This window comes from Pelobates fuscus, chromosome 6 (genome assembly GCF_036172605.1).
Source record: "Pelobates fuscus isolate aPelFus1 chromosome 6, aPelFus1.pri, whole genome shotgun sequence".
Taxonomy (NCBI): domain Eukaryota; kingdom Metazoa; phylum Chordata; class Amphibia; order Anura; family Pelobatidae; genus Pelobates; species Pelobates fuscus.
The window spans coordinates 4057385-4084070 of record NC_086322.1 but is presented as its reverse complement, the minus strand read 5'-3'; the positions used below and the strand labels follow the sequence as shown (position 1 = coordinate 4084070).

At 48.4% G+C, this 26686-nt stretch overlaps 1 protein-coding gene across 1 annotated transcript in view; it reads left to right on the top strand.

The window, feature by feature from the left end:
* Positions 1–26686, top strand: part of LOC134615249 (mucin-2-like) — a 215439-nt gene that overhangs the window by 164087 nt on the left and 24666 nt on the right. The window lies entirely within an intron of this gene.

Here is a 26686-nt window from a genome sequence, read left to right as displayed (position 1 = left end):
GAATAGGAACCATACGAATAGGCTTGTACTCCTTGCAGTCAACTGGAACAGCATGCAATAAATCCTTCCCCCCAATAATGAGATGACACATCACTTTGAGGGTAAAACAGGAACTCTGGACTGGCTCATCCAGCCTGGCTTTTATTTCCAACTCACACATACAGGCCACACCCAGGGGGAGGCATAAAAGAACCAATGACATAGATGTTAACTCCCACACATCCCCTCCCCTTAGTGTGACACATAATCCCATTATGCATACAGTGTAAAATATACTTTTACACAACTTTCATAACTTTAAAACCATACATCACATTCACATAAAAATACATATCCACAATCAATCCATTCAGATGAACAACATATTAAAAAATGGCATGAATCCGACCAGGGGTTCAAAAGTTACTAAAAGTATCTTTTGTTCCTTTCTGGCTGGCAGAAAAACATCCCCACAATGCACCCTGGTTTCCTCCCTTCTGCCCTGGAGTTAATTGGAGAAGTAATCCAATTACCCAGGACTAAAGGCAGACTCCATTAACCACATGGTTGCAAAACAACATAAAACACTTTAAAATACATAAAGTCACATTTACACATAACACACAGATAGCTGAGATCTGCACGCACAAAACTACCGAATAGCGCGCAGATCCTACTCACACAGTACAATTGCCATGGAGCTAAAGTCTTTCCCATAGTCTTTCATTATATGAATAGGCTCCATGGTATGGCTATCTGGGGTATCACATTCCCATAAAGTCTGGTCCATAGTCCAAAGGCAAGAGGCGGGCAATCAGCCCCCTCCAAGGACACGTGGCGAGGTCGGTTTCGCCACACACCCCGATCTCTCTAAACAAAATGGAGACGGGGGACCCCGGGACGGTGGACCATCCTGACACGCGAGTGTCGGCTAAGCGATGGCACCAAATCACCACAGCAGCAACTACAAACTGCAAGGGAAACTCTATCGAAAGAATCTTCGAGCGTTTTTGGGCACAACTGGAGGCATGCATGCAGCCAGAAACCCCAAGCCACGAAAAGGCCACAAAGGCCGGAGCCAGAGGCGGACGGAGGACTGGGGACACTCACCCGGGGCGACTCTCTGACCCACGCTCCTTCCCCTCCTGGGCTGAGAGCAAAGAAGGGCATACCCCTGAGGTGCCGGCCACACTGGCGGAGAACAGCACAGCGATCAAACCAACGACTGGATAAAAGTCCCCGCACCACCCCACAAAGGGCGACCCTGGGCCTTGTCGGCTCCCAGGCTCGTGGCCTACGAGCACCAGCTCTCCAACAGCTCCGGGGCAAGGGAGGGTTCCCACCCTCAAACTGCCGAGGCTCCGACATAAGATCCCTGCGGCCCTCAAGACAATCAACGACACGTCGTCCAAATGCAAGCTCCCACTCGCAGCTCCGCAACAGCAAGGCCCCCTCACAAGCGACACTTGCGAAGCACTCACCAACCCAGCCTCTCAGTGTCTGGCGCAGCACGATGCGACCTCCCGCCACCAGCGCTGCTGATCGGGGGTCTGAACGACAGCGAACCTCACAAGACGCCATCAAAACGGAATCCGGATATGAAAGCACAGCACCTAGAATCTCCAAGAAGGCACTGGGCATCGGATGAAAAACCCACCTCTATGCCTCTCAAGTGTACAAGCCACACATGCTTCTAAAGGACATATTCCCAGCCGGCAACAACCATTGAAATATGGACTACCCATACCTCGTAACTATAACCCCAACTACATGGACTGAGATCTCTTTTTTTATTATTATTTAAGCAGGCAATGCTAGCCACTGTATAACATAGCTACATAGTATAACATATGTCATAGGCTACCTCTCGTTCTTTTTATTTGTTTAGCACAGATTCAGATAGCTTAAACGCCCCCCTGCGATTCATAATCTATGACCACCTATAGCTAAATATTATAGCCTGTAAGATTTACCTTTCACTCAATTAGAGTATATCATGTTCAGTATCGCCTATGACGTAACCTGTTTTATGCCTGTTTGTTCCTTTACAAATGTGTTTATTAGTTGATTACATTTTGGCTGATTTTGAGTTTTCTGTGGGGCAGAGGGGTGCCAGGCTCAGGGGGAACGTAGCGCATTCTTTAGCTGATGCCCTGCTTACTCCCTATATAAGAGTTTCCATATCAGGAATGCCTAATACATATTCATTATGTGTGTACCTGCCGTTTAGAAGCGGCTGCTAGGCCAGACCATGCTACATTGCTAACCTACACGCATGTCCAGAATGTCTAAATGCCTTAACAGTAGGGGGTAATCCAAGCTGCATGTTTTCTACTCACTATCATCTACTGACGACTCCATGTTACAACGTGAATACTACCTACACACCACTCTAAGTTACATCGTAGTTAATACACCATGTTATGCATGCTGATGGGGCTGTGTGTCACCCTGGTGACTCACTACCAAACGTATGTTCTAAGCTTGTTTATTCTCATATATAACAACATTGTTTACGCACCTGTTATTATACCATTATAAAAAATAGTGCAAGACTAACTTAATGCCATATGCCATGTAAGCTATGTATCCTGACTTTCTTGTTAAAAGCTATTGTGGCATGACAAGCTGTATGTAATCACCTGCACTACAAAAATAAAGAATTAAAAAAAAAAAAAAAAATAAGTATAGGGGTGTATATAAAAAATTAGAGATATCATTGCCAGAAGCTCAAGGAAGCAGGCTGAAGGGTCAGTGTTAGGACCCGCTTAGGGGGGTCTGCCTTGACGTTGGCAGGCGGGCATTCCCTCCAATGGCCATTGGAGCAACTAAATGACCTCCATTTGTCTAAATATACATAGGGATTAAGGAGAAAGCGCAAGTAACATTTTCTTTTCTTTGGTTTTTACCATATATTGGGGCTGATGTGTATTGTAGTCGTTGCTGCTGGCCCAGCAGTAATGGGACTAAGCGCAGGACTTCTCTTTTTGTATTTGTATAGACATAAGTCTAGCTTTTGGGTGGTCCCCCCGCTTTCCTACCTGTTGACATGTGTCACAAGTACTACAGTATACCTGCACAGCCTGATTAAAATTGGGCCAAAAGAAATTCTGGGTGATCCTATGGGCTGTGCGGCGAGACCCTAGATGTCCAGCTAATGGCACATCATGCCCGATCCGCAGAATCTCCTGCCGGTATTTCGAAGGCACCACCAGCTGTCGATTCTGTGGAGGGGCAGCACTTTTCTGAGAAGGTTTAGGGATTCTATACAACCTGTCCCCCACCCACTCATACCGTTCCCCATCTACTCCTTCCTCTCTTGCACCTGCCCTGACCCTTTACTTCTGTAGAGTCGGGTCCGCCTGGGTTTCCCTCCCAAACTCCTCTGGCGTATCCCAGCCTAAGGGGGCCTGATCTAGGGTACAAGTTTTTGGAGAGAGTCTTACCTGGGTCTCAGCAGCAGGCAGGCCGGTTCTGGCAGCACAGGTCTGGGCACGGGTAGTCACAGCGTTAACATCAGCGGGACCCATTGGAGTGTAGGCAGAAACAAGGAGGGCAAGTCGTTCCCAAGGAGAACATCAGCGGGCAAATCCTTCATAACCCCCACATCAACGTGTCTAGCGCCCACTCCCCAATCCAAATGTACCCGGGCAACAGGCAGGCGGAACACAGTGCCCCCTGCTACCTTCACCGCCACAGTGTCTCCGGTGTGCTGGTGCTCTGAGACCAAGTCTTTTTGGAGCAGGGTCATAGTAGCACCGGTATCTCGCAGACCACTGACTACTCTTCCATTCAGCTTAACAGTTTGTCGGTGCTGCTGCCGGTTGTCCTGGTGGGTGGCTTGGACGGGGTCTGCCTCGTGTAGGATGCCCCAGAATTCTTCCTGCTCAATACAGTGAGCAGCAGGCTGAGGGTTGCGTGGATTCCCGCCGGCTGGTCTTCTCCATGACTGTGCCTGGTTAGCGGTGTTCAGCGGGCACTCTGGTCTCTTGTGCCCCAGCTGGTTACATCCAAAGCACCGAATGGGCTGTGAGTAATCCCGGGCGTTGAACCGGGATGGCTGTGTATAGTTGGCAGCTGGCATGTTGGAGTGCGGTGTGCCGGGGGTTGGTAGGCGGTAGCGGCTGGGTTTGCTGCTGGTCTGTACTCCACTCTGGCAGGGACTTTAGTTATGGCATTGTCCAATTTACGGGCATCTGTATAGTCATCTGCCAAGCGGGCAGCTTCTGGTAGAGTGGAGGGTTTTCGGTCCCGAACCCACTCTCTGACTCCTGCAGGCAATTTGTCAAAGCAGTGTTCCAGCAGGAACATCTGCAGCACCTCTTCCCCGGATACGGCTTGGCACCCCGCCATCCAGTGGGTTGCTGTGCGGTGCACTCGACATGCTCACTCCACGTAGGAGTCACCAGCTTGCTTAGTGATTTCCCGGAACCTCCGCCGGTACGCCTCTGCGGGTACCTGGTGCAGGGCACACTGTCTCTCGAAATCAGCCAGGAACCCGTAAATCTCTCCCTCTGCTTCAACAAAGTTTTTAAATGCAGCGAAGGGTACCTTCTTCCTTCCAATATTATTATTGGGTACCTCCACTGCTGCAGCCCCTCTTTCTTGGAGCGCCTGGTGTGCCATCACTGCTGCTTGCACACGTTCCACGATGTCCGCTGTAGGATTGGGGCCAAAGTGTGCCAGCCTTATCTGGACTGCCCGGTTGAATCAGATTTCCTCGGGTGTTAGGTCCAAGATGCTGGGCACGTTAGTTCTCTCCGTTCCTTGCGCTGCATCCGTTTCAAGTAGCTGTGCAATAATCTCCCGTTTTTTAAGATTGCTTGCGTTCTAGTATGTCTTGTATTGTGTTCTAGTATGTCTTTAAGGATAGCACGCCTTAGTTCCTCATACTGCATTTCCACCAGCCTGGGTTGTGTAGCTGTCCTTCTAGGCGGTGGGAATCATCCCATCGCTTGCCACCAATTGTTATGACACCCCCGGCATAAAGGAGTGAACCCGCCGCTTAGTAGAGCTTCCCCTTTACAGAAATGCAGGCACGGCTGTTTTAGAACTCCAAACTCCCGAACGGAACCAGGGGAATGCGCCTATCTCCCGAACAGCATACTTAATAATAATCCAAACTCCCGAACTGTATTCCCACGAACTGCTGCTAACAAACAAACCGATATAGCATCCAAGCGGCTTACGTTCCCAGCAGTCAGTCTCTATCCGTGTATAATAAATCCCCCCAATCACGAGACCAAGCTCCATAGTTGAGGGTAAAACAAGAACTGATTTAATGAGGGCTACCTGCCCGGTATTTATGCAGGTCTCCCACCTGGTGGACACTCCCCTAGGGGACCAGATGGAAGACTGGGACATATATTGGACAGTAGCCAATCGCAGTGGCTCAGGTGTAAACACTCCCCTTTACATGAGTAAATCCCTCCTCTCTATCCTGGAGATAATTGGGAAGGAATCTAATTATCTCCAGGGATAGAGGTGAATCGCCATTTTATACATGACTATAAAAATACATAAAAATATATAACTTTACAAATACCGAATACATGGGCTTTGTGCAACGTATCCCCAGATAGCCTGGATCTGAGTGCATATTTCTACCGAATAGCGCTAAAAAACAATGCGCACAGTTCAATCGCCATGGAGTCAAAGTCTTTCATATGTCTTTCGGTATACGATTGATTCCATGGGATGGCTATCTGAGTTAAGTCCATGCGGATGATCCAAACTCCCGAACGGACCGGTGTTCGTATGCCTCGATGAAAACAAAGGGCGACCGGTAGTTTCAGCGGTGTTCGGTAGATAAAGTGTCCGTTTTTAGTTCGATAGAATCTGCGCCGAACACCGCTGGTCTTTCGCATGGTGTAAAATGGCCGCCGCCTCATGGTCGGCAAACGAACGACGACCACCCTGAATACGGTTAGAATGGAGAGGTGTCTGCGGTTAACCACAACGTTCTAATTGGGGCCAAGAGGTTAACCAGCAGCACACTTCTCCCCTGGGTGGCCGTCCGTTCGGTAGTTTTAATTGGTATCTTCTGAAACACACAAACAGGGGCATACGGACAGGCAATTATACGAAAAAGGGGCAAACAGACGAACCAGCAATATCAGTCTATACAGATGGATCTATTACATGCCCTATAGGAACTTATCAAAGCATCCAATTATTACTGCTGCCTAGACAGGAACAAATTGCCACGGGGGATTATTAGCTAAGCAGTGCGCTGGATAGCATGCACTAAGAGGAAACGTGCACTGAGTGGAGATAGAGGACGGGTAGGTATAGAGATAGGATAAATCAGGAGGAGATGTGGTCACTACCACTATGCAAATAAAGATCCCTGTCTATCCCACTCCTGAGTATGGACAGAGCAGCTCCTAGGATACACCTTCCTGGGTGTTGAGCGCTAGTGTGGTATAAGCATAACTAGTGTCTATGTGTCCATTAGATTAATGGTCTGCAGCTCCTAGGAAACAACTCTGTGGGTGTTCTGTGCTATAGTAATAAAACAGCACTGCTATCTATCCACCTCCGAAACCAGATAGGGCTAAAGTTCCTGAACTACACCTTTGTGGGTGTTCTAAGCTAGAGAGGTAACCCCCACTAGCAAGCCGTCCTCCCCTCCAAGTCCTACCAAGACTAAAATTAAACCAAAACTAAGACTTAAAATAGTGTGAAGTGCATAGTGCTCAAAAGTGAGTAAACAAATTGAGCCCAAAGCACGTTTAGGGCTGACAACAGCACCTTCGTCAGGGGTAACCTTATCTCTGTAATGATGATCAAGCTTTTAAAGGGCTGGGAACCAGGGTCTCTTCACCTCCTTCAGAGTCACATATGCTCATTATAGCCAAATTCCTCACCAAGCGAGGGGTGGAGTCTGGCCTTCCAACCCTACGATTTCACCATCCACTACCGTCCAGGCAAACAAAATGGGAATGCAGATGGGCTCTCATGACAAACGGACTTACTGTCGGACTAATTGCTGGACTTCCCGCCAGCCCCTATTGGACCAGGCAAGGTCCAACCGTGTTTGCCGGAGCAGGGAGAAAAAGAGGGACCATTGTGAAGGATTTCCCTGTACCCATTCGGCTATTTTCCCTCCCTACTATTTAAGTTCACTGGATTGTTCGTTTTATTTTATTGATTTGGTAAAATCTTTCGTTTACCGAACGGAAACCACCCTGGGTAGCAATTAGAGCATGGAACACTATGTAACTACACGAAAACCGCAAGGTAATTGAATGCTCCTAGGTGGCCGCTATTTCGTACATACGAATGCACGTGGTGAGAACAATGGATGGCGGCCATCTTAACTCCCGAACGCGACCAGCGGGACTTGGTCGTTGAGTGCCTGTAACTGTTTTGGGCATGGCACTCGCACGAACACCGGTCCCCATGGAAGTCTCATACAAACTGGTTCCACATACGGTAGAAGAACGGCGTTCGGGAGTTTCAAACGAACGAGGGGAGCATTCTCCAAGATTATTCTCCATCATCTGTACTTTATCCTTAGTGGTTTTCGTCGAACAGAGACCGGCTCATACTGTTAATTCTGTGGAACTCTAAGACGGATACAACCTCGTGGGGAGCTGGTCAAACTTACACACGATGCCGTTCGGAAAGTACCTAGTGGATTTTCATGAAATTTGGATATGTTACTCACAGCATCCTCAGTTACCCAGGGATAATATAATATTTTTATATTGATGTGATATGCATAAAGTATATTTCTAAAACTTGTGAAAATTTTAACTTTTTCTGTCCAGCAGATAATTAAGTTTTTAGCATGTTGCTAAAACTCTATTATCTAGCCTGGCCCAGAGGAGGAGCTTGTACTGTATAAATTGAATGCCTGTTGCGTCCATTAAATCAGTCTTGTTGCAGCATTAAGCTTTGGCTTATGTGTGGATTATTTGGCGATACCAGCGATATTTTTACCCTGTGGATTATTGGCGATATTCTGTTATTTGGGATAAGGGAATATTAGACGGTGATACTTAATGATACCGTCACAAATACTATTAGTGGGAGTGGTTAATGCCTTCACTCAAATACATGCTCTGGAATCTAATCCCCAATAAGCTTTAACCTGGCAACAGCGGTGCTTTGAACATTAATGGTACTTCATAGCTCCGCCCTCTTGCCTGGCGAGTAGACAGGCCTATTGGAAGATGAAAATGAGAGTCACACCTCCTTCACCGCCTACCACAATGTGGGTCTACCTTATGGACACGTGGTTATGACGGGAAATGACAGTACACATAGAAATACGCCTCCAATAGACTTCAGCCAATAGGAGGGAGTTGGGATAGGACGGCACTCTGAACATAAACGATACGTCATAATTCCGCCCCCACCCCTCGCTTGGTGAGGAATTCATTTACATATGGAGTCCCTCCCACTGACAACACAGCTGTAACTGAAACACTGCCCAGTGACATATCATTTACATATGGAGTCCCTCCCACTGACAATACAACTGTAACTGAAACCCTGTTCTAAGTCCAAGTTTGTCCTGGACTCAGTGACAGTTCTTTCCTACTTGAATAATTGGCACCATGTTTTATTTATTGTTAAATGTATATGTGACGTTACCCCAAGGCATAAAAGGGTTAAACCGCCGTTTAGTAGATCTTCCCCTTCCAGAGATACAGGCACAGCTACTGTAGACACCAATACAGCGAACCGGAGAAGCATATGAATGCCGTAAACAGCTGAACCGGAACCATACGAATGTTGTAAACAGCCGAATAGGAAAAACCATATGAATAGGTTTACACTCCTAGCAGTCAAACTGGAACAGCATACAATAAATCCCCCCAAGAACGAGACAAGGCTCCGTTTTGAGGGTCAAGCAGGAACAGACAGAGCTGTGGGCCTATTGTTCTTATATACACATTAGTACCACCCACAGGGTTTTGGAAAACAACCAATAACACGTACAATACACTCAGACACTCCCACACAAAATCCTCCCCTCTGCCTGTGATACAATTACCTTACACAATGGGTAATATAATTATCACAGGCAGAGAAATACAGTTTTTCCACATTATTCATAACTTAAACAGTATGCATCACATTCACATAAAGTCCATTGAGTCTTCTATCCTGGAGATAATTGGGAAGTAATCCAATTATCTCCAAGGACAGAGGCAAAACTCCATTAAGCACATGGCAGTAAAAAGACAGTAAAATACAATAAAATACACAAGGTTACATTTATTACATAAAATACAGACACGCAACATATCCCCAGATAGCTTAGGTCTGAGCACACATTATTACTGAATGGCGCTCAGACCACACACATACAGTTCAATTGACATGGAGCCAAAGTCTTTCCCATAGTCTTTCATTATACGAATGGGCTCCATGGCATAGCTATCTGGGGTATCACCGCTCAAACAGGGCACGCACCGAATGACCCGGCTTTCATGTCTTTGCAGTGGAAAATCTCTCCCCTTTTCCAAACAGACTAACAGGGTATCTGACCTCCTGCCAGTCAGTGCCCTGGTTAGTCCTGCAGCCCACCCACAAAACACAATCAGCAGTACAGCCCACCCACAATAACTGGTTACTACACCTGGGTAGAGGAGAAACTTGTCCATGTCCAGGTGCCTCACCACGGCTGTGCTGGGTACTGGTAAGCTGCCTTGGTGGGTTGCTGAGTGGGCAGAGACCAGCAGTACTCTGCCCCGGTGCCAGCGCTACCACAGAAGTAGCTTGGTTGGAGCCTGGTTGTTGGAGGGGGAGACCGACTGTCTCCCCTTTGGATACACAGCTCTGCTGCTGGAGGGGGAGACCGACTGTAGCGGAACCCCTTTTTGGCTGTCCCATCTATTGTTTTATTTGTTGGCACTGCTGAGGTTTTTCATGCCTGGATTACACAGATTGACATTACACCATCTATGAACATACTTACAGTACCGAACAACCGAACCACCCTGATGTATATTAATCATGCAATTTACCTCCCTGATCGTTTCTCTTATTCCCTTGGTTCATACGAATGCACTGTTGTATTCCCTGGGTGGCCGCCATTTCGGCAGCCGAACACATGGCGGCGGCCATCTTAACCCCACGAACAGCGGTGTTTGGTTGTCGAGTGTCTGGAACTCAAAACGGACACTCGACTAGCCCAACACCGCTAAGACCTCCAGGACGGCAGAAAGTACCGAAAACAACTCACGAACTGCCCGTCATTCAGTAGGATGAATCCCACGAACTAGGGGATTCATCCGGTTACCGACTCCAATATGTGTGGCATATCCTTTCGGGAGTTTTAGGGCACGAATAGAGACTGACCGCAGGGCCAAATTTCATGGAACTAATTTCGGCATCTTTACCCATGCGGTCGGTCAAAACTTTACCTTCCTATAACTCCCGAACCCCTGGTCTGATCTGGGTGATTTTTGGATATGTTGCTCACCCAGATCAGGGGTACCATATTTAAAGGTACATAACAAATATTTGGGGTACATCTGTAAAGTGGGGAAAAGTATGTACAGTATAATTGTATTATCTGTTAAGCTAAGGGGAGGAGATGTGTGGGAGGTAACGTCTATGTGATTGGTGTAATGTGTAATTGATGTGAATCCCTCCCTTGCATGGGAGAATCTCATAAAAGCAGGAATGTTGCCATTAAACTTCAGTTCTACTCCTGATACTGTGTGTCGTCCAGTGATTGGGAAAGGTGATGGGATATTATTGGATTTGATTGCTGACATATTCTCTGGGATTTACTACTTGTTCCTGCATCCTCTGGATATATTGGTGGAGTTAAGCTGTGAGAAATCAGCTATCCGCTACATAGTTTGGCAGCGTCGGGATCCAGACCCACAGAGGAGCAAGTATCAGGAAAAGCAACAGCACTAATGGATCACGGATGGAGATTGATTGCACCACTTTAAAGCGATCCACTTTAAAGGATCTCCTAGAAGCAAGGGGTATTCCTGCCAGTAACAAGACCAAGGCAGTCCTAGTTGCAGAAGTCATGGCGGAATACAGAGCAGAAGAGGGTCCAGCTTTGGTACAGAATGACCCAGCAGAAGACCCAAGGCGGTTGGAATTTAAAAGGGAATTACAATTCCGGCTGTCATTTTATGGGGAGAACCCACCACCAGAGATTATGGCCAAAACCATAACGGAGGTACAGGAGTTTATACTACGACCAAGGGGCCAACCAGCTCCAGAGAGGAACCAGACCGTACCCATGGTACAGGAGAGTAAACCAAAGGTACCGTACCAAGCATTTAAGTCTTATGTGGAAGCAGAAGAAGAAATTGATGCTTTTTTAGAAGATTTTGAAAGGCTATGCCACCTGCATAAAATAAATGTCGAGGATTGGGTTCCTATTTTAGCAGGGCAGCTAACAGGAAGGGCAGCAGAAGCAAACAGCACGGTACCAGATGAGGAGCTAAGAGACTATCACCGGGTGAAAGAAGTTATACTGGACCGATACGCTATGACACCAGAAGGCGATTCAGAGACCTTAAAAAGACAGGCAAAGATTCACATGCAGAGTGGGCTTGTCGATTACAGAGAGCTGCACTGGGGTGGATACAGGCAAGTAAAGCGAAATCCATGGGGGATTTACTACAAATGGTGTTGCTAGAACAATTTTTTGACGAACTGGCACCCGAGATACAGGAGTGGGTGAGGGATCGCAATCCTACCAACCTCACTGAAGCAGCGCGAAAGGCAGATGACTATCTAGATGCTCGGAGGCAACAGAAAACAGTCCTGGGTAAAGTTATAACACGCCCAAATATAACACCATCCTATCCGTCCAGCACAACAAATACACCACGCCAGCTTCCACCACCTGCAGTCACTCAACCCCAATTTAGACAGCCTAACAACGTCAAGTGCCATCAATGCCAGCGCTGGGGACATTTTAAAAGAGACTGCCCACAACCGCGAGATCGCTCCACATGGATCCGTCTCGGTCCACCACCACCCAGGGCAGCAGCACATTATTACCAAACAGAAGCTGCAATGCCATACGATGCCGGAGTACCCGCAACCACAGTGGAACAGTGGGAAGTGCTCCATGAGGCAGATCCTCTACAGGCACAAGCAGACAACCGCCAACATCATCGGCAGACCGTTTATCTGGAGGGAAAAGCAGTACAAGGGCTTCGGGATTCTGAAGCCACTATCACCTTGGTAAAGAGCCACCTAATTCCCACCGAAGCAAAAACAAGCAGGACTGTAGCCGTAAGGGTAGCCGGGGGAGCCGTATACCGGCTACCCACTGCCCGAGTGCATTTGAATTGGGGGGCGGTTCATGGTAACGTAGAAGTGGGACCGATGCCACAACTTCCAGCGGACGTTTTGTTGGGAAATGATTTGGGGAAACTGACCTCGGCATATGAACCTCAGACTCCAGCGGTTGGAGAGGCTCACCCCGTGGTCACAGGCCCGCACCCAGGACTACAACTCACACCCGGAGGTTCAGGTAAGAGATCATTCCCCACCTATAGAATGTATACCCTGGGCCCCACCTAGCGAATTTGAAGCCGAGGTAGCCACAGATCCTACGTTACAGGTGTACAGGGATAAGATCAGCACAGGGGTGGCAGGGTCAGACAGAGAGAGATTCCTATGGGAGGGTAAGCTCTTATAGAGAGACCGAGAAAAAGGTAGACGGAGCAGACCCAGTCATTTTGCGTCAGTTAGTGGTGCCCCAGAGGTACCGAGCCCAGTTACTCCGGATAGCGCATGATATACCACTATCCGGACACCTTGGGGTCAGTCGCACTCGGTATCGATTAACACAGAGTTTCTTCTGGCCAGGGATAAGTCAGGAGGCCCGGAGGTATTGCGGTACCTGTGATACCTGCCAGAGAGTAGGGAAAAGGGGAGATCGCAGGAAAGCCAAGTTACACCCCCTACCCATAGTGGAGGAGCTGTTTAGCCGCGTAGCAGTGGACATAGTAGGTCCCTTAAAGAAGGCTAGCCCCTCGGGCAAGAAATACATATTGACAGTGGTAGACTATGCTACTAGGTATCCCGATGCAGTAGCCCTAACTAATATTCATGCAGAAACGGTGGCTGAGACTCTCATGAAGATTTTCTCCCGGGTAGGATTACCCCGGGAGATTCTCTCCGATCAGGGTACTCAGTTCACTGCCGAGGTCACCCAGCAGCTGTGGAAATTTTGCGACATGAGGCCAATAATCAGTGCCCCATATCACCCCCAGACCAATGGGTTCTGCGAACAGTTTAATGGAACATTGAAACAGATGCTCCGAACGTTCGCCAAAACCCATCAGGACTGGGAAAGATTCCTACCACACCTCCTCTTTGCCTATTGGGAGGTCCATGGGGTTCTCCCCGTTTGAATTATTATATGGGAGGCGGGTCCGAGGTCCCCTAGATCTTATTAAGGAGCACTGGGAAGGAGAGCACAGCGCCACAGGTACTCCCATCATAACGTATGTACTGGAGTTTCGGAACCGACTGGAGGGAGGGAGAGCACAGCGCCACAGGTACTCCCATCATAACTGTGTAATTGATGGGCTATTTTGGGTTTCTGCTGGTATACCTATAATAGAGGACAAAACATAGTGCAAATATTGCTACAAAATTATTTTAAAACTTCCAATGGTTAATATGCAGTCACATATTCCAGAAAGGTTATGTGACAGACCCCTTTTGGAGTGGCAGATACCATCTCGGAGAATTGCCGTTGTATGTGGATTATTGGGGATTTCGGGTACTTATGGATCCGTACGGTACACACCGCCACGTGGAGAGAACAATGGGTCGCGGCCATTTTGACCGCATGGACTAATGACCGAACTTTCCACACGACGAATTTCACCCTTACCGATAACGTACGTCCATGCTGGTCGACAGATCCAGAGTACCGAAATCAAGACACCGGATCCAAGAGAGACTTTTTGTTTATATTATATTGTTCATGCGTAAATGGTGCAAACGTGTATCTAGCGAACGGCCCAACCGATCTAGGGGATTTTCACGTATATTGTTCCCTTAGATCTCCGTTCCCTAATACACGTAGCACATTGTATTTTCGTTACATATTGTGTGTGTTATTAAACCTGTAATAATTGTAAAATATTCTGCCCGGTACAGTGGGAGTGACTCCCACTGTAAATGTATTATCTCCTCCGGATACGGGGAGGAGTTGTTGTATGGCATAAAAGCCCGAGTTACAGAATAAACATTATTCCTACTTTGACCCTCAACACAGAGTCTCGTCTCGTGCTTGGAGGGGATGGCTATTACTTGGATTCGTAATTATTGGGAACCTGTTATGCTTTAGCTGACTTCAACTTGAGGGGGAAAGGACACCTTCTCAGCGGCGTAAACCCCTACTACACCGGGGTGCCGCTACAATTGGTGGCAGCGGCGGGATCGTTCTTTCACCCCAGAGGGACAGCTACCGAGAGCAAACAGGATGGAGGCCTACTACGGAAGGTTGAAACGATCTACCCTAAAAGACTTGTTGGAGAGCCGTGGTCGTTCGGCTAGCAACAAAAAGAAACGAGACATTTTGGCAGAGTTGGTCGCATTGGACTTAGCTGAGCATAATGGCGAACTGGGTGTCGAACCAAACCCAGAACCGGAGATCGTATTGGTCCGAACCCCGGAAGACGAACGATTCGACCACGAGGTGAGGGTAAGACTGGCTCACTACGGACCAAACCCCTCACCTAGGATTGTAACCCAAGTAATTGCGGCGGTCGATGCCAACCGGCGCCAGACTTCCACCAGCGCCAGTCCAATTGCTGGGACTTTCCAAACTCCCGAGGAAAAGAGGAAAGTACACTTTGCCGCTTTTAAAAATTTTGTGGAAACAGAGGGGGAGATTGACCAATACCTAGCGGACTTTGAACGTCAATGTGCCTTGCATAAAGTACCCTCCGAGGAGTGGGTCAAAATTTTGTCTGGCAAATTATCCGGACGAGCCAGTGATGCTTTCCGGGCGATCCCGGACCATGAGGTGGGAAACTATCGATTGGTAAAGGAAGTTCTATTGTCCCGATATGCGGTAACCCCCGAAGCATATCGGAGACGCTTCCGAGAATCCCGAAAGCAAACCAGTGACTCCTACACCGAATGGGCCTGCCGATTACAACGCACGGCTGGCCACTGGATGGATGGGTGCCAAGCTACCACCGCGGAGGAGGTCTTACAGTTGTTTTTGTTGGAGCATTTTTTTGAAAAGGTGGACAAGGAGCTCAGAGAGTGGATTCGGGATAGGAGACCCCTTACCCTACCCGAAGCCGCACGGTTGGCCGACGAGTACGCAGACGCCCGCAAACCCGATCTCTCGGTCCAAAAGACAGCTGCCCGAGTAGAAAGCCGCCCCGTCGGCCCTACTCCAACCACCCCCGTTACTCAACCTAGCTACAACACTTCCTCCCGCTTCGCCCAGTCCAGTGTCCCGGACCGCCGGCAGTGCCATAGGTGCCAACAGGTGGGCCACCTGAGAGACAAATGCCCACTTGATCCAGCTCGACAAACTTCTTGGAGGAAGCCCGCTGAAGGGAACACCCGGCCCTTTACCCCGGGGGCCCATTGCATTGAAGCCCAGCCCCTGGGGGAAGAGCAATGGGAAATTTTGCACGAGGCCAACCCCCTATATGCGGCTGCTGTAGACAACCGTCAACATCACCGACAAACCTTCCGAGTAAATGGACAAGTTGTCAGTGGATTACGAGACACTGGGGCCACCTTAACCTTGATTCAACACGACCTGGTCCCCGAAAAGGAGCATACTGGACAAACGGTGGCCGTTAGAGTGGCCGGGGGTGCGGTGCATCGCCTCCCCACGGCCCGAGTGCATTTGGATTGGGGGGTGGGAGCTGGCCAAGTGAATGTGGGCCTGATGAAAGGGCTACCAGCGGAAGTACTCTTGGGAAATGATTTAGCCCCGCTGTTGTCCGCTTTTGCTCCTCAAGGCCCTGCTGGAGCCTGTCCTGTCACCACCCGAGCTCAGACTCGTGCCATTGGAATCGGCCCGCCGGTCGTGGAGACCCAGGTAAGATCTAACCCTCCGACTGTGACCTTAGGACAGACCCCCTTAGACTGGGATACCCCTGAGACTTTCGGGAGGGAGACGCGGGGAGACGCCACTCTACGGAAGTATAGGGATAAAGCTGACAAAAAGGAACTAGGGACGGATGGGGAAAGCTACGAGTGGGTGGGGGATAGACTGTATAGGATCCCCCAGGAGCCCGCAACAGATAAAAACCCCGTCCCACAGAAGCAACTAGTGCTACCGAAGAAGTACCGACAAGAGATCATGAGGATAGCTCATGATATACCCTTAGCTGGCCATTTAGGAGTACGTCGCACGGGCCATAGGATTACCCAGAACTTCTTCTGGCCAGGGTTTAACCGGGACGTACGACAATATTGCAGAACCTGTGACACTTGCCAACGGGTGGGTAAGAGGGGGGATCGCCCAAAGGCCAAATTAATGTCGATGCCGATCATTGGGGAACCTTTCTATAGGGTCGCCGTCGACATTGTAGGCCCCCTAGCACGACCCAGCCCATCCGGTAAGAAGTACATTCTTACTGTGGTGGACTATGGGACCCGGTACCCAGAGGCAGTACCCCTGTCCAATATTGAAGCGGAGACAGTAGCCGATGCCTTGGTTAAGATATTCACTCGGGTGGGGTTCCCTAAAGAAATCCTATCCGACCAGGGAACCCAGTTCACGGCCATACTCACACAGCAGTTATGGAAAGTGTGCCACATTAAACCCCTGCTCAGTTCCCCATACCACCCCCAAACTAACGGTCTCTGTGAGCGCTTTAATGGGACTCTCAAACAAATGTTGAGGACCTTTACGGACGGTTGCAGAGACTGGGAAAGATTCCTACCCCACCTGTTATTTGCCTATAGGGAAGTCCCCCAAGAATCTACGGGTTTCTCTCCCTTTGAGTTATTGTATGGGAGGAGGGTGCGAGGACCCCTCGATCTCATTCGGGACCACTGGGAAGGGGAGACCGAACAGGCAGGGACACCTATTGTGCCATATGTCCTGGAACTCCGGGACCGCATGGAGCAACTCTCCTTATTGGTAAGGGAGAATCTCCAGTCGGCCCAGGGGCGACAGAAACGATGGTACGATAGGGGTGCCCGGCAACGACTATTCCAAATAGGGCAGAAGGTATTGGAGCTAAAACCGGTGAAGGACAACAAACTGCAAGCTGCGTGGCAGGGTCCTTACAAGGTTTTAGCCCAACTCTGTGATACCACCTACCTTATTGCCAGCTGTGCAGATGAACGGATCCAACGATCCTTTCATGTGAACATGCTGAAGGAGTACCAAGAACGGCAAGAAGATATTCACGCTGTTTGTGCCCCAGCTACTGATGACCCCGAAAACTTACCCCTACCTGACCTGCTAGAAGGGGAGACTCACCCCGACCCAGTTAGCCTAGTGAAGCTGGGAGAGCGACTGAACCCTACGGAGCTGGAGCAAGCTAGACAGCTCCTATGGGAGAAACAGAGTACCTTCTCCCAGGAGCCAGGATACACCACCCTGGCCATACACAAGGTAGAAACCCCAGGGCAGGCCCCCCTCCGACAACCCCCTTACTGTATTCCGGAAGCCGTCCGGGACGGGATGCTAAAGGAAATACGGGAAATGACCCAGCTAGGGGTCATTGAACCATCAGACAGTCCCTGGGCCTCTCCCGTAGTCCTAGTCCCCAAGAAAGACGGAACCACTCGGTTCTGCGTCGACTACCGACGACTGAATGAGAAAACTACCACTGACGCTTACCCTATGCCCCGGGTAGACGAACTATTAGATCGCATAGCCAGGGGTAACTATCTCTCTACCATAGTCCTCTGCAAGGGTTATTGGCAGATTCCCCTGGCCGAGGATGCCGTCCCCAAGTCGGCATTTGTCACCCCGTTTGGCCTATACCAATTTAAGGTCATGCCATTCGGGATGAAAAATGCCCCGGCTACGTTCCAGCGAATGGTGGATCGGCTCCTCGATGGATTCCAGGAGTTTGCGTGTGCATACCTGGATGACATTGCGATCTACAGTGAGTCTTGGGAAGAACATTTAGTCCACGTAGGGGTAGTATTAGATAAGATTCGGGCCGCGGGCCTGACACTAAAACCCGAGAAGTGCCATTTAGGGATGGCCGAGGTCCAATACCTGGGTCACCGAGTAGGGTGTGGAAACCAGAGGCCGGAGCCTGCCAAGGTTGAAGCAGTAGCGAACTGGCCCACACCTAATACCAAGACCCAAGTATTGGCCTTCTTAGGGACCGCCGGGTATTATAGGCGCTTTGTCCCTGATTATAGTACGGTAGCCAAGCCCTTAACTGACTTGACCAAGAAGAATTTACCCAGACAGGTCCTGTGGTCTCCCGCTTGTGAAGCCGCATTCCAATCGCTCAAACATGCACTTGTTAATGCTCCTGTCTTGGCTGCCCCAGTACCTAACAAACGTTTCCTTGTACATACAGACGCTTCCATGTATGGACTGGGGGCTGTGCTGAGCCAAATCGGGGAAGACGGAAAGGAGCATCCGGTCGCATACCTCAGCCGAAAGTTGTTACCGAGGGAAGTGAGTTATGCGGCCGTAGAGAAAGAGTGCCTGGCCCTGGTATGGGCATTGAAAAAACTAACCCCTTATTTGTATGGACAAGAATTTTCCTTGGTAACCGACCACAATCCATTGGTATGGCTTAACCGGGTCGCAGGAGACAATGGCCGATTGCTAAGATGGAGCTTGGCCCTGCAAACGTACAATTTCACCATCAGCTATCGACCCGGTAAGCTAAATGGCAACGCCGATGGGTTGTCCCGACAACTTGACAATTCTCCGGACAAGTGAATTCCGGTCATCCCTAAGTTAATCCGAAAGGATCAAGCCAGGTCTGCCGGAGTGTACCACTAGGAGGGAGCCGTGTGACAGACCCCTTTTGGAGTGGCAGATACCATCTCGGAGAATTGCCGTTGTATGTGGATTATTGGGGATTTCGGGTACTTATGGATCCGTACGGTACACACCGCCACGTGGAGAGAACAATGGGTCGCGGCCATTTTGACCGCATGGACTAATGACCGAACTTTCCACACGACGAATTTCACCCTTACCGATAACGTACGTCCATGCTGGTCGACAGATCCAGAGTACCGAAATCAAGACACCGGATCCAAGAGAGACTTTTTGTTTATATTATATTGTTCATGCGTAAATGGTGCAAACGTGTATCTAGCGAACGGCCCAACCGATCTAGGGGATTTTCACGTATATTGTTCCCTTAGATCTCCGTTCCCTAATACACGTAGCACATTGTATTTTCGTTACATATTGTGTGTGTTATTAAACCTGTAATAATTGTAAAATATTCTGCCCGGTACAGTGGGAGTGACTCCCACTGTAAATGTATTATCTCCTCCGGATACGGGGAGGAGTTGTTGTACGGCATAAAAGCCCGAGTTACAGAATAAACATTATTCCTACTTTGACCCTCAACACAGAGTCTCGTCTCGTGCTTGGAGGGGATGGCTATTACTTGGATTTGTAATTATTGGGAACCTGTTATGCTTTAGCTGACTTCAACTTGAGGGGGAAAGGACACCTTCTCAGCGGCGTAAACCCCTACTACACCGGGGTGCCGCTACAGGTTAAGAGTATTATGGGTGCCTCCCCTTGATGGAAATGGTTTTTTTTTTCTTTTAATTTTCCCTCCTCAAGTGATAGCCAATAGGGGATCCAGGTTAGCCAGAAGATCCAAAAGACAGCAACCAAAAGGAATACTCCAAAGGCAATTTATTCACTTACAAAGGTTTAAGAGGGTGTACAAAATATAAATCATAAAAACAATATAAGTAAAAGATGCTGGTCCTACGCGTTTCGTCCTTGTACAGAAAGGACTTCCTCAGGGACCTCTTTCAACAATAATCAAATAACAGGTACATAAAGTAAAACAGCATCCTAAAAAGCTAACAATCAAATCATCTTATATAGGGCTAATCCCTTCAAGTCATTGGTGGAATAGTGGCTGTCTTCTCATCTTCCAGCTCCAATTCGTCAACCTTTTCCTCACTTCAGGTGTAACCGCTTTGCTGAAAATAAGATACCGGGTCCGTTGAAGCATTCTGCCACTTCCGCTTACGTCATACGTTACGCGTGCGTCACGTGGTAAAATTATTCATCACATGATCGTCATGCGTTCCACGCTCGAGGAGAAAAAACATGGCCGTGCGTTCCACAGTGTAATCACGGACTCAGATGTCAATTGATACCTGATATTTATGTACAAATAGCTGAAAGTAGAAGACTATTGAGACACATATTTTAGTCCTATAAAAGAAGTATAATAGTAATGAAATGTCCTCTAAAAATCAACTTACTAAAACATTGTAACAATGAATGAAAAAAACTCCCCATCTAAGTTGGTCATTCATAACATCTATTGTAACTTCGCAAAAACTAATAATAATATTTAATTGTTAATACATTCATATATTGACAATGACAATTTATAAAGTATTGGTATGACCAGCTAAACCAATAAAGTGACTTAAATAATTAATTATCTCTTGATTGCAAAACCATGAATGTGAAGTGACATGAATATTTATTTATATATTCAATTACATATCCATATTGTGTAAGGTGGCATAAGTGATTGTACACTCAATTGATGTTCAATCTAAATTAAAGTGATATAGAATAAATATTATACTATTGTGTTTTATACTATACTAATTGTGTTTTCTATTAGTTTTAAACTTTTATTTTTTAAAAGCATTTTTGAACATTTTTATCTTCTTACTCAATTAGTTCAAAAAACAAACGATATCCATATCCACATTTAATCCCTTTGGACTAAGGGTACGTAATCTATGAATCCAGTATGATTCCCTTTGTGCCAATCGTTTTTCTTTGTTACCCCCTCTCCAATGGGGTTGAATTTGTTCTATCCCTATGCAGCGCAATCTCTTCAAACAGAAAAAAGGGCAGCTATTGCAATGAAGAGGGACTGAATGGGTGTCCAATGTTTTCTTTATATTGTTAATATGTTCTAAAAGTCTAACTTTTAGACATCTCTTTGTACGGCCAACATATTGGCTCCCGCATGGGCACTGAAGTAGATACACCACAAAGTTCGAGCGGCAGCTAATTTCTGATTTGATGGAATACTGCTTCCCTGTCGTGAAACTGCTATATGATGTGACCTTATCCGTATTAACTTGTGAACAAGCTTTACAGCTTTTACAGCTCCTGAAACCTTTTATCCCTTTTTTAGTGTTTTTAAATCCATTTTTTAGGGCATAACTCGGTGCTAATTGGTTCTTAAGGTTTTGTTGTTTCCTATAAATGATCTTTGACCTTCTGGATAAATGTTCCCCCAGAATGGGATCCTCCAACAGTATTGGCCAATATTTATGTAGACTCCTTTTAATTTTTGGGTGGTCCACACTATATTGTGTAAAAAAAGCCTGTTTAAAATCTTCTCCTTTTTTCTTACTACTAGGACCGTCAACTAGAAGTTCATTTCTGCTTCTTTTGGACATCCCATGAATTTCCCTCTTTATCTGTTTTTTGATTATAGCCTTTTTTAACTAGCTTATCAGCTATATTTTGGGCCTGTGACTGGAAGTCCTTGATGTGCGTACAATTTCTTCTTACCCGAGTAAGTTGTCCCTTGGTAATTCCCTTCAACCAAGGTTGATGGTGACAACTGCGTTTATGAACGTAGCTGTTCCCATCAGTTGGCTTGAAGAAACATTTGGATTTAATTTCATTCCCCTCGCAAAATAAAGTAAGATCTAAGAAATGTATTTCTCTACGGTCCCAAACTGGAGAAAATTTTAAATTGTATTCATTCTGGTTAAGATGGTTAACAAATTCCATAAATTCAGAATCCGACCCCTTCCAAATGATGATAATGTCATCGATATACCGCCGCCATAGGACCAGGTTCACCACCCAGTCATGCCCCAAACGTACGCAGAGGTCCTCCCACCTGCGCATGTATATGTTGGCATAACTGGGGGCGAACCTGGTTCCCATGGCGCTTCCCACTAACTGCAAATAAAAAGATTGGTCAAAGAAAAAATAATTGTGTTCCAATATAAACTGGATACCCCACAAAATAAAGGATCTGAGACCAAGAGACATATCTTACTCCTGATACAAATAAAAGGCAACTGCCTCTAACCCAAGATTATGGCTGATGACCGTATACAGCTGCCATCATAACGTATGTACTGGAGTTTCGGAACTGACTGGAGGAACTAACCCGAGCGGTACGGGAGAACCTCCGGGCAGCGCAGACACGTCAGCGCACATGGTATGATCGGAACGCCAGGGACCGTAGCTTTCAGGTAGGACAGAAAGTTTTAATTTTAAAACCTGTCCGGCATGACAAGCTACAGGCCGCCTGGCAGGGCCCTTATAAGGTGCTGGAGCAGCGCTGCGACACCACCTATATAATTGGCCCCTGTACTGGCTCAGGGGGGCGACGCATGATTCACGTGAACATGCTAAAACCCTACCGGGAATGCTCTGACGAGGTGACTGCCATTTGTGCACCCCCCTCTGAAGAGTTTGACAACCTTCCCCTTCCAGACTTGCTAGAAGACAGAAAATCAGGTAGTGACATAGCTGAGGTTAAGCTGGGGGAGCGGCTGAGTCCACATGAGCGTAGTGAGGTACAACAGTTGTTGAGAGAAAAGCAAGAATCCTTCTCTAATGTACCAGGCTACACGCCCCTGGCGACTCACCGCGTAGAAACCCCAGGTCAGTTACCTATGCGCCAAACCCCATACCGCATACCAGAGGCAGTGCGGGAACACATGCGCCAGGAGATCAATGAGGTGCTCCAACTAGGGGTGATTGAGCCCTCGGACAGCCCCTGGGCGTCTCCGGTAGTCCTCGTACCTAAACGAGATGGTACCACACGTTTCTGCGTGGACTACCGGAGATTAAATGAGAAAACCATATCCGACGCATATCCTATGCCTAGGATAGACGAATTGCTGGACCGGATGGCCAGGGGCCAATACCTCACTACAATTGATCTTTGTAAGGGGTATTGGCAGATTCCCTTAGCCCCAGATGCTATCCCTAAGTCGGCGTTCGTCACCCCATTCGACTTGTACCAATTTAAGGTAATGCCGTTTGGGATGAAGAACGCCCCCGGCCACATTCCAGTGGATGGTAGACCGACTCCTATATGGGTTCAAGGACTATACCTGTGCTTACCTTGATGATATTGCCATCTTCAGCAATACCTGGCAGGAGCACCTGGCCCATATAGGAGCCGTTATAGATAGAATTAGGGAGGCAGGGTTAACTTTGAAACCAGCAAAGTGCAGTATTGGAATGGCTAAAGTTCAGTACCTTGGCCACCGAGTAGGTTGCGGGATGCAGAAACCAGAGCCCGCAAAGGTAGAGGCCGTAGCGCAGTGGCCAACCCCCAGAACCAAAACCCAGGTCTTAGCATTTCTAGGGACGGCCGGGTATTATAGGAAGTTTGTACCCAACGATAGTGCCATGGCCAAACCCCTTACTGATCTTACCCGTAAGAACCTTCCCCATCAGGTCACCTGGACCTCGGAGTGTGAGCAGGCATTCCAACAGTTGAAGAACGCACTTGTAAATGCTCTTGTCTTGGCAGCCCCTGATCCCCTGATGTGGCTTACATCAGTAGAAAACTGCTACCAAGGGAAGTAAGCTACGCCGTTATCGAAAAGGAATGCCTGGCCGTGGTGTGGGCCCTAAAGAAATTACAACCGTATTTGTATGGACAGCCATTTTCGTTGCTCACGGATCACAACCCGTTAGTATGGTTGAACCGGGTGGCTGGGGACAATGCCAGGCTGCTGCGCTGGAGTTTGGCGCTGCAGCCCTTTGACTTTAATATACAATACCGCCCGAGAAAACAGAATGGAAACGGTGACGGGTTGTCAAGACAGACTGAATTGGAAAAATGATCCGTGAGTATACCCGGACATCCCCAAGTCGATCCGTAATAGATCTGACTGTGTATGCCGGCTTGTGGGCAAGGGGGAGCAGTGTAGCGGAAAACCCTTTTTGGCTGTCCCATCTATTGTTTTATTTGTTGGCACTGCTGAGGTTTTTCATGCCTGGATTACACTGTATACGAACAAAGTACTGAACAACTGAACCACCCTGATGTATATTAATCATGCAAATTACCTCCCTGATTGTTTCTATTATTCCCTTGGTTCATACGAACGCACTGTTGTATTCCCTGGATGGCCGCCATTTCGGCAGCCGAACACGTGGCGGCGGCCATCTTAACCCCACGAACAGCGGTGTTTGGTCATCGAGTGTCTGGAACTCAAAACGGACACTCGACTAGCCGAACACCGCTAAGACCTCCAGGACGGCAGAAAGTACCGAAAACAACTCACGAACTGCCCGTCATTCGGTAGGATGAATCCCACGAACTAGGAGATTCATCTGGTTACCGACTCCTTTATGTGTGGCATAGCCTTTCAGGAGTTTTGGGGCACGAATAGAGACCTACCACAGGGCCAGATTTCATGGAACTAATTTCGGCATCTTTACCCATGCGGTCGGTCAAAACTTTACCTTCCTATAACTCCCGAACCCCTGGTCTGATCTGGGTGATTTTTGGATATGTTGCTCACCCAGATCAGTATGTATAATTGTATTATTTGTTAAGCTAAGGGGAGGAGATGTGTGGGAGGTAACGTCTATGTGATTGGTGTAATGTGTAATTGATGTGAATCCCTCCCTTGCATGGGAGAATCTCATAAAAGCAGGAATGTTGCCATTAAACTTCAGTTCTACTCCTGATACTGTGAGTCGTCCAGTGATTGGGAAAGGTGATGGGATATTATTGGATTTGATTGCTGACTGTGCTGGATATTTTCTGGGATTTACTACTTGTTCCTGCATCCTCTGGATATATTGGTGGAGTTAAGCTGTGAGAAATCAGCTCTCCGCTACACCGACTGTCTCTGCTGCTGGAGAATGGAGACTGGGCTCCCAATTCCCTGTACATTGCTCTGCCGCTGGGGAATGGAGACTGGGCTCCCAATTCCCTGTACATTGCTCTGCCGCTGGGGAATGGAGACTGGGCTCCCAATTCCCTGCAATTCACTCTGCTGCTGGGGGACAGGACCAGCTGTCTCTGCCCCCTGTAACTCAGCCTGCCGCTGGGGAATGGAGACTAGGCTCCCAATTCCTAATAAATCACTCTGCCGCTGGGGAATGGAGACTGGGCTCCCTATTCCCTGCAGATCACACTGCCGCTGGGGAATGGAGACTGGGCTCCCAATTCCCTGCATATCACACTGCCGCTGGGGAATGGAGACTGGGCTCCCAATTCCCTGCATATCACACTGCCACTGGGGAATGGAGACTGGGCTCCCAATTCACTGCATATCACACTGCCGCTGGGGATCTGAACCGACCGCCCAGCATCCCTGTAGCTCACCCTGCCTGCTGGGGAGGGAGGACGCTGCTCTCCTCTCCCTGCAAGGTACACTGCCGCTGGGGAGGGAGGACGCTGCTCTCCACTCCCTGCACTTCACACTGCCGCTGGGGAAAGGAGACACGGCTTTCAATTCCCTGCAAATCAATTTGCCGCTGGGGATCTGGGCTGACTGCCCAGCATCCCTGTAGGGCCGGTGGAGAGACCTCAGTCCCATCTCCACCTGCCGCCTGGGGTTCCTCCCAGTAAAGCTCTACAATATCTTCCCAGCTGAAGGGGTCTGGATCTGGGTCTGTCACCTTGCTGTCCTGCTGAGCCTTCCCAATGGAGTGGAAGAGATCTCGGTAGTCCTGCTCCAGTTCCCACTCCAGGGTTGCTAGGTGAGCCAGGTCTTGCTCTACCTCATGGGGTCATCCCAGTCATGCCTAGCCTCCCTCTCGTACAAAATGTCCTGAAGTCTGGTCTGCGCAGGGCTCCCAAAGAGACGCTCTGCAAAGGACTCCCATAACAAGACAGGTCCATCAAACTCCTCTCCCTCTGGCTTATCATGCTCTGCTGTCCAGGGTATATACTGTGCCATATACCACCAGAGTGCCTGGTAGGCATCCTCCAGCCATAGCTCCTGCCATACCTGGTGCTCTAGTTCCTTCACCCATTCCTCCAGGGGCTGCTCTCCCAGGAAGGGCATCCGCAGGGCCACTTACTTTTGCAACCGCTGCTCTTCACTGGGGAGACTCTCACCCCGCTGGTATTGTACATTATCCAGGGCCTGGTACCAGATGCCTTTCCTTAATGCATCCCGGCCATCCAGGTCCTCCTCCTCGTATAACACTGCTGGTTCCATTCTGTTGCTTTTAGGGTCGCTGTACTGGGACATGCGTTGCCCCCAACTTGTAAATCCATGGAATGGTGTCTCCTGTAGCTGTCCTTCTGGCTGTGGGAACGATCCCGCTGCTTGCCACCAATTGTAACGGCACCCCCAGGCATAAAAGGGTTAAACCGCCGTTTAGTAGATCTTCCCCTTCCAGAGATACAGGCACAGCTACTGTAGACACCAATACAGCGAACCGGAGAAGCATATGAATGCCGTAAACAGCTGAACCGGAGCCATACGAATGCTGTAAACAGCCGAATAGGAAAAAAACATATGAATAGGTTTACACTCCTAGCAGTCAAACTGGAACAGCATACAATAAATCCCCCCAAGAACGAGACAAGGCTCCGTTTTGAGGGTCAAGCAG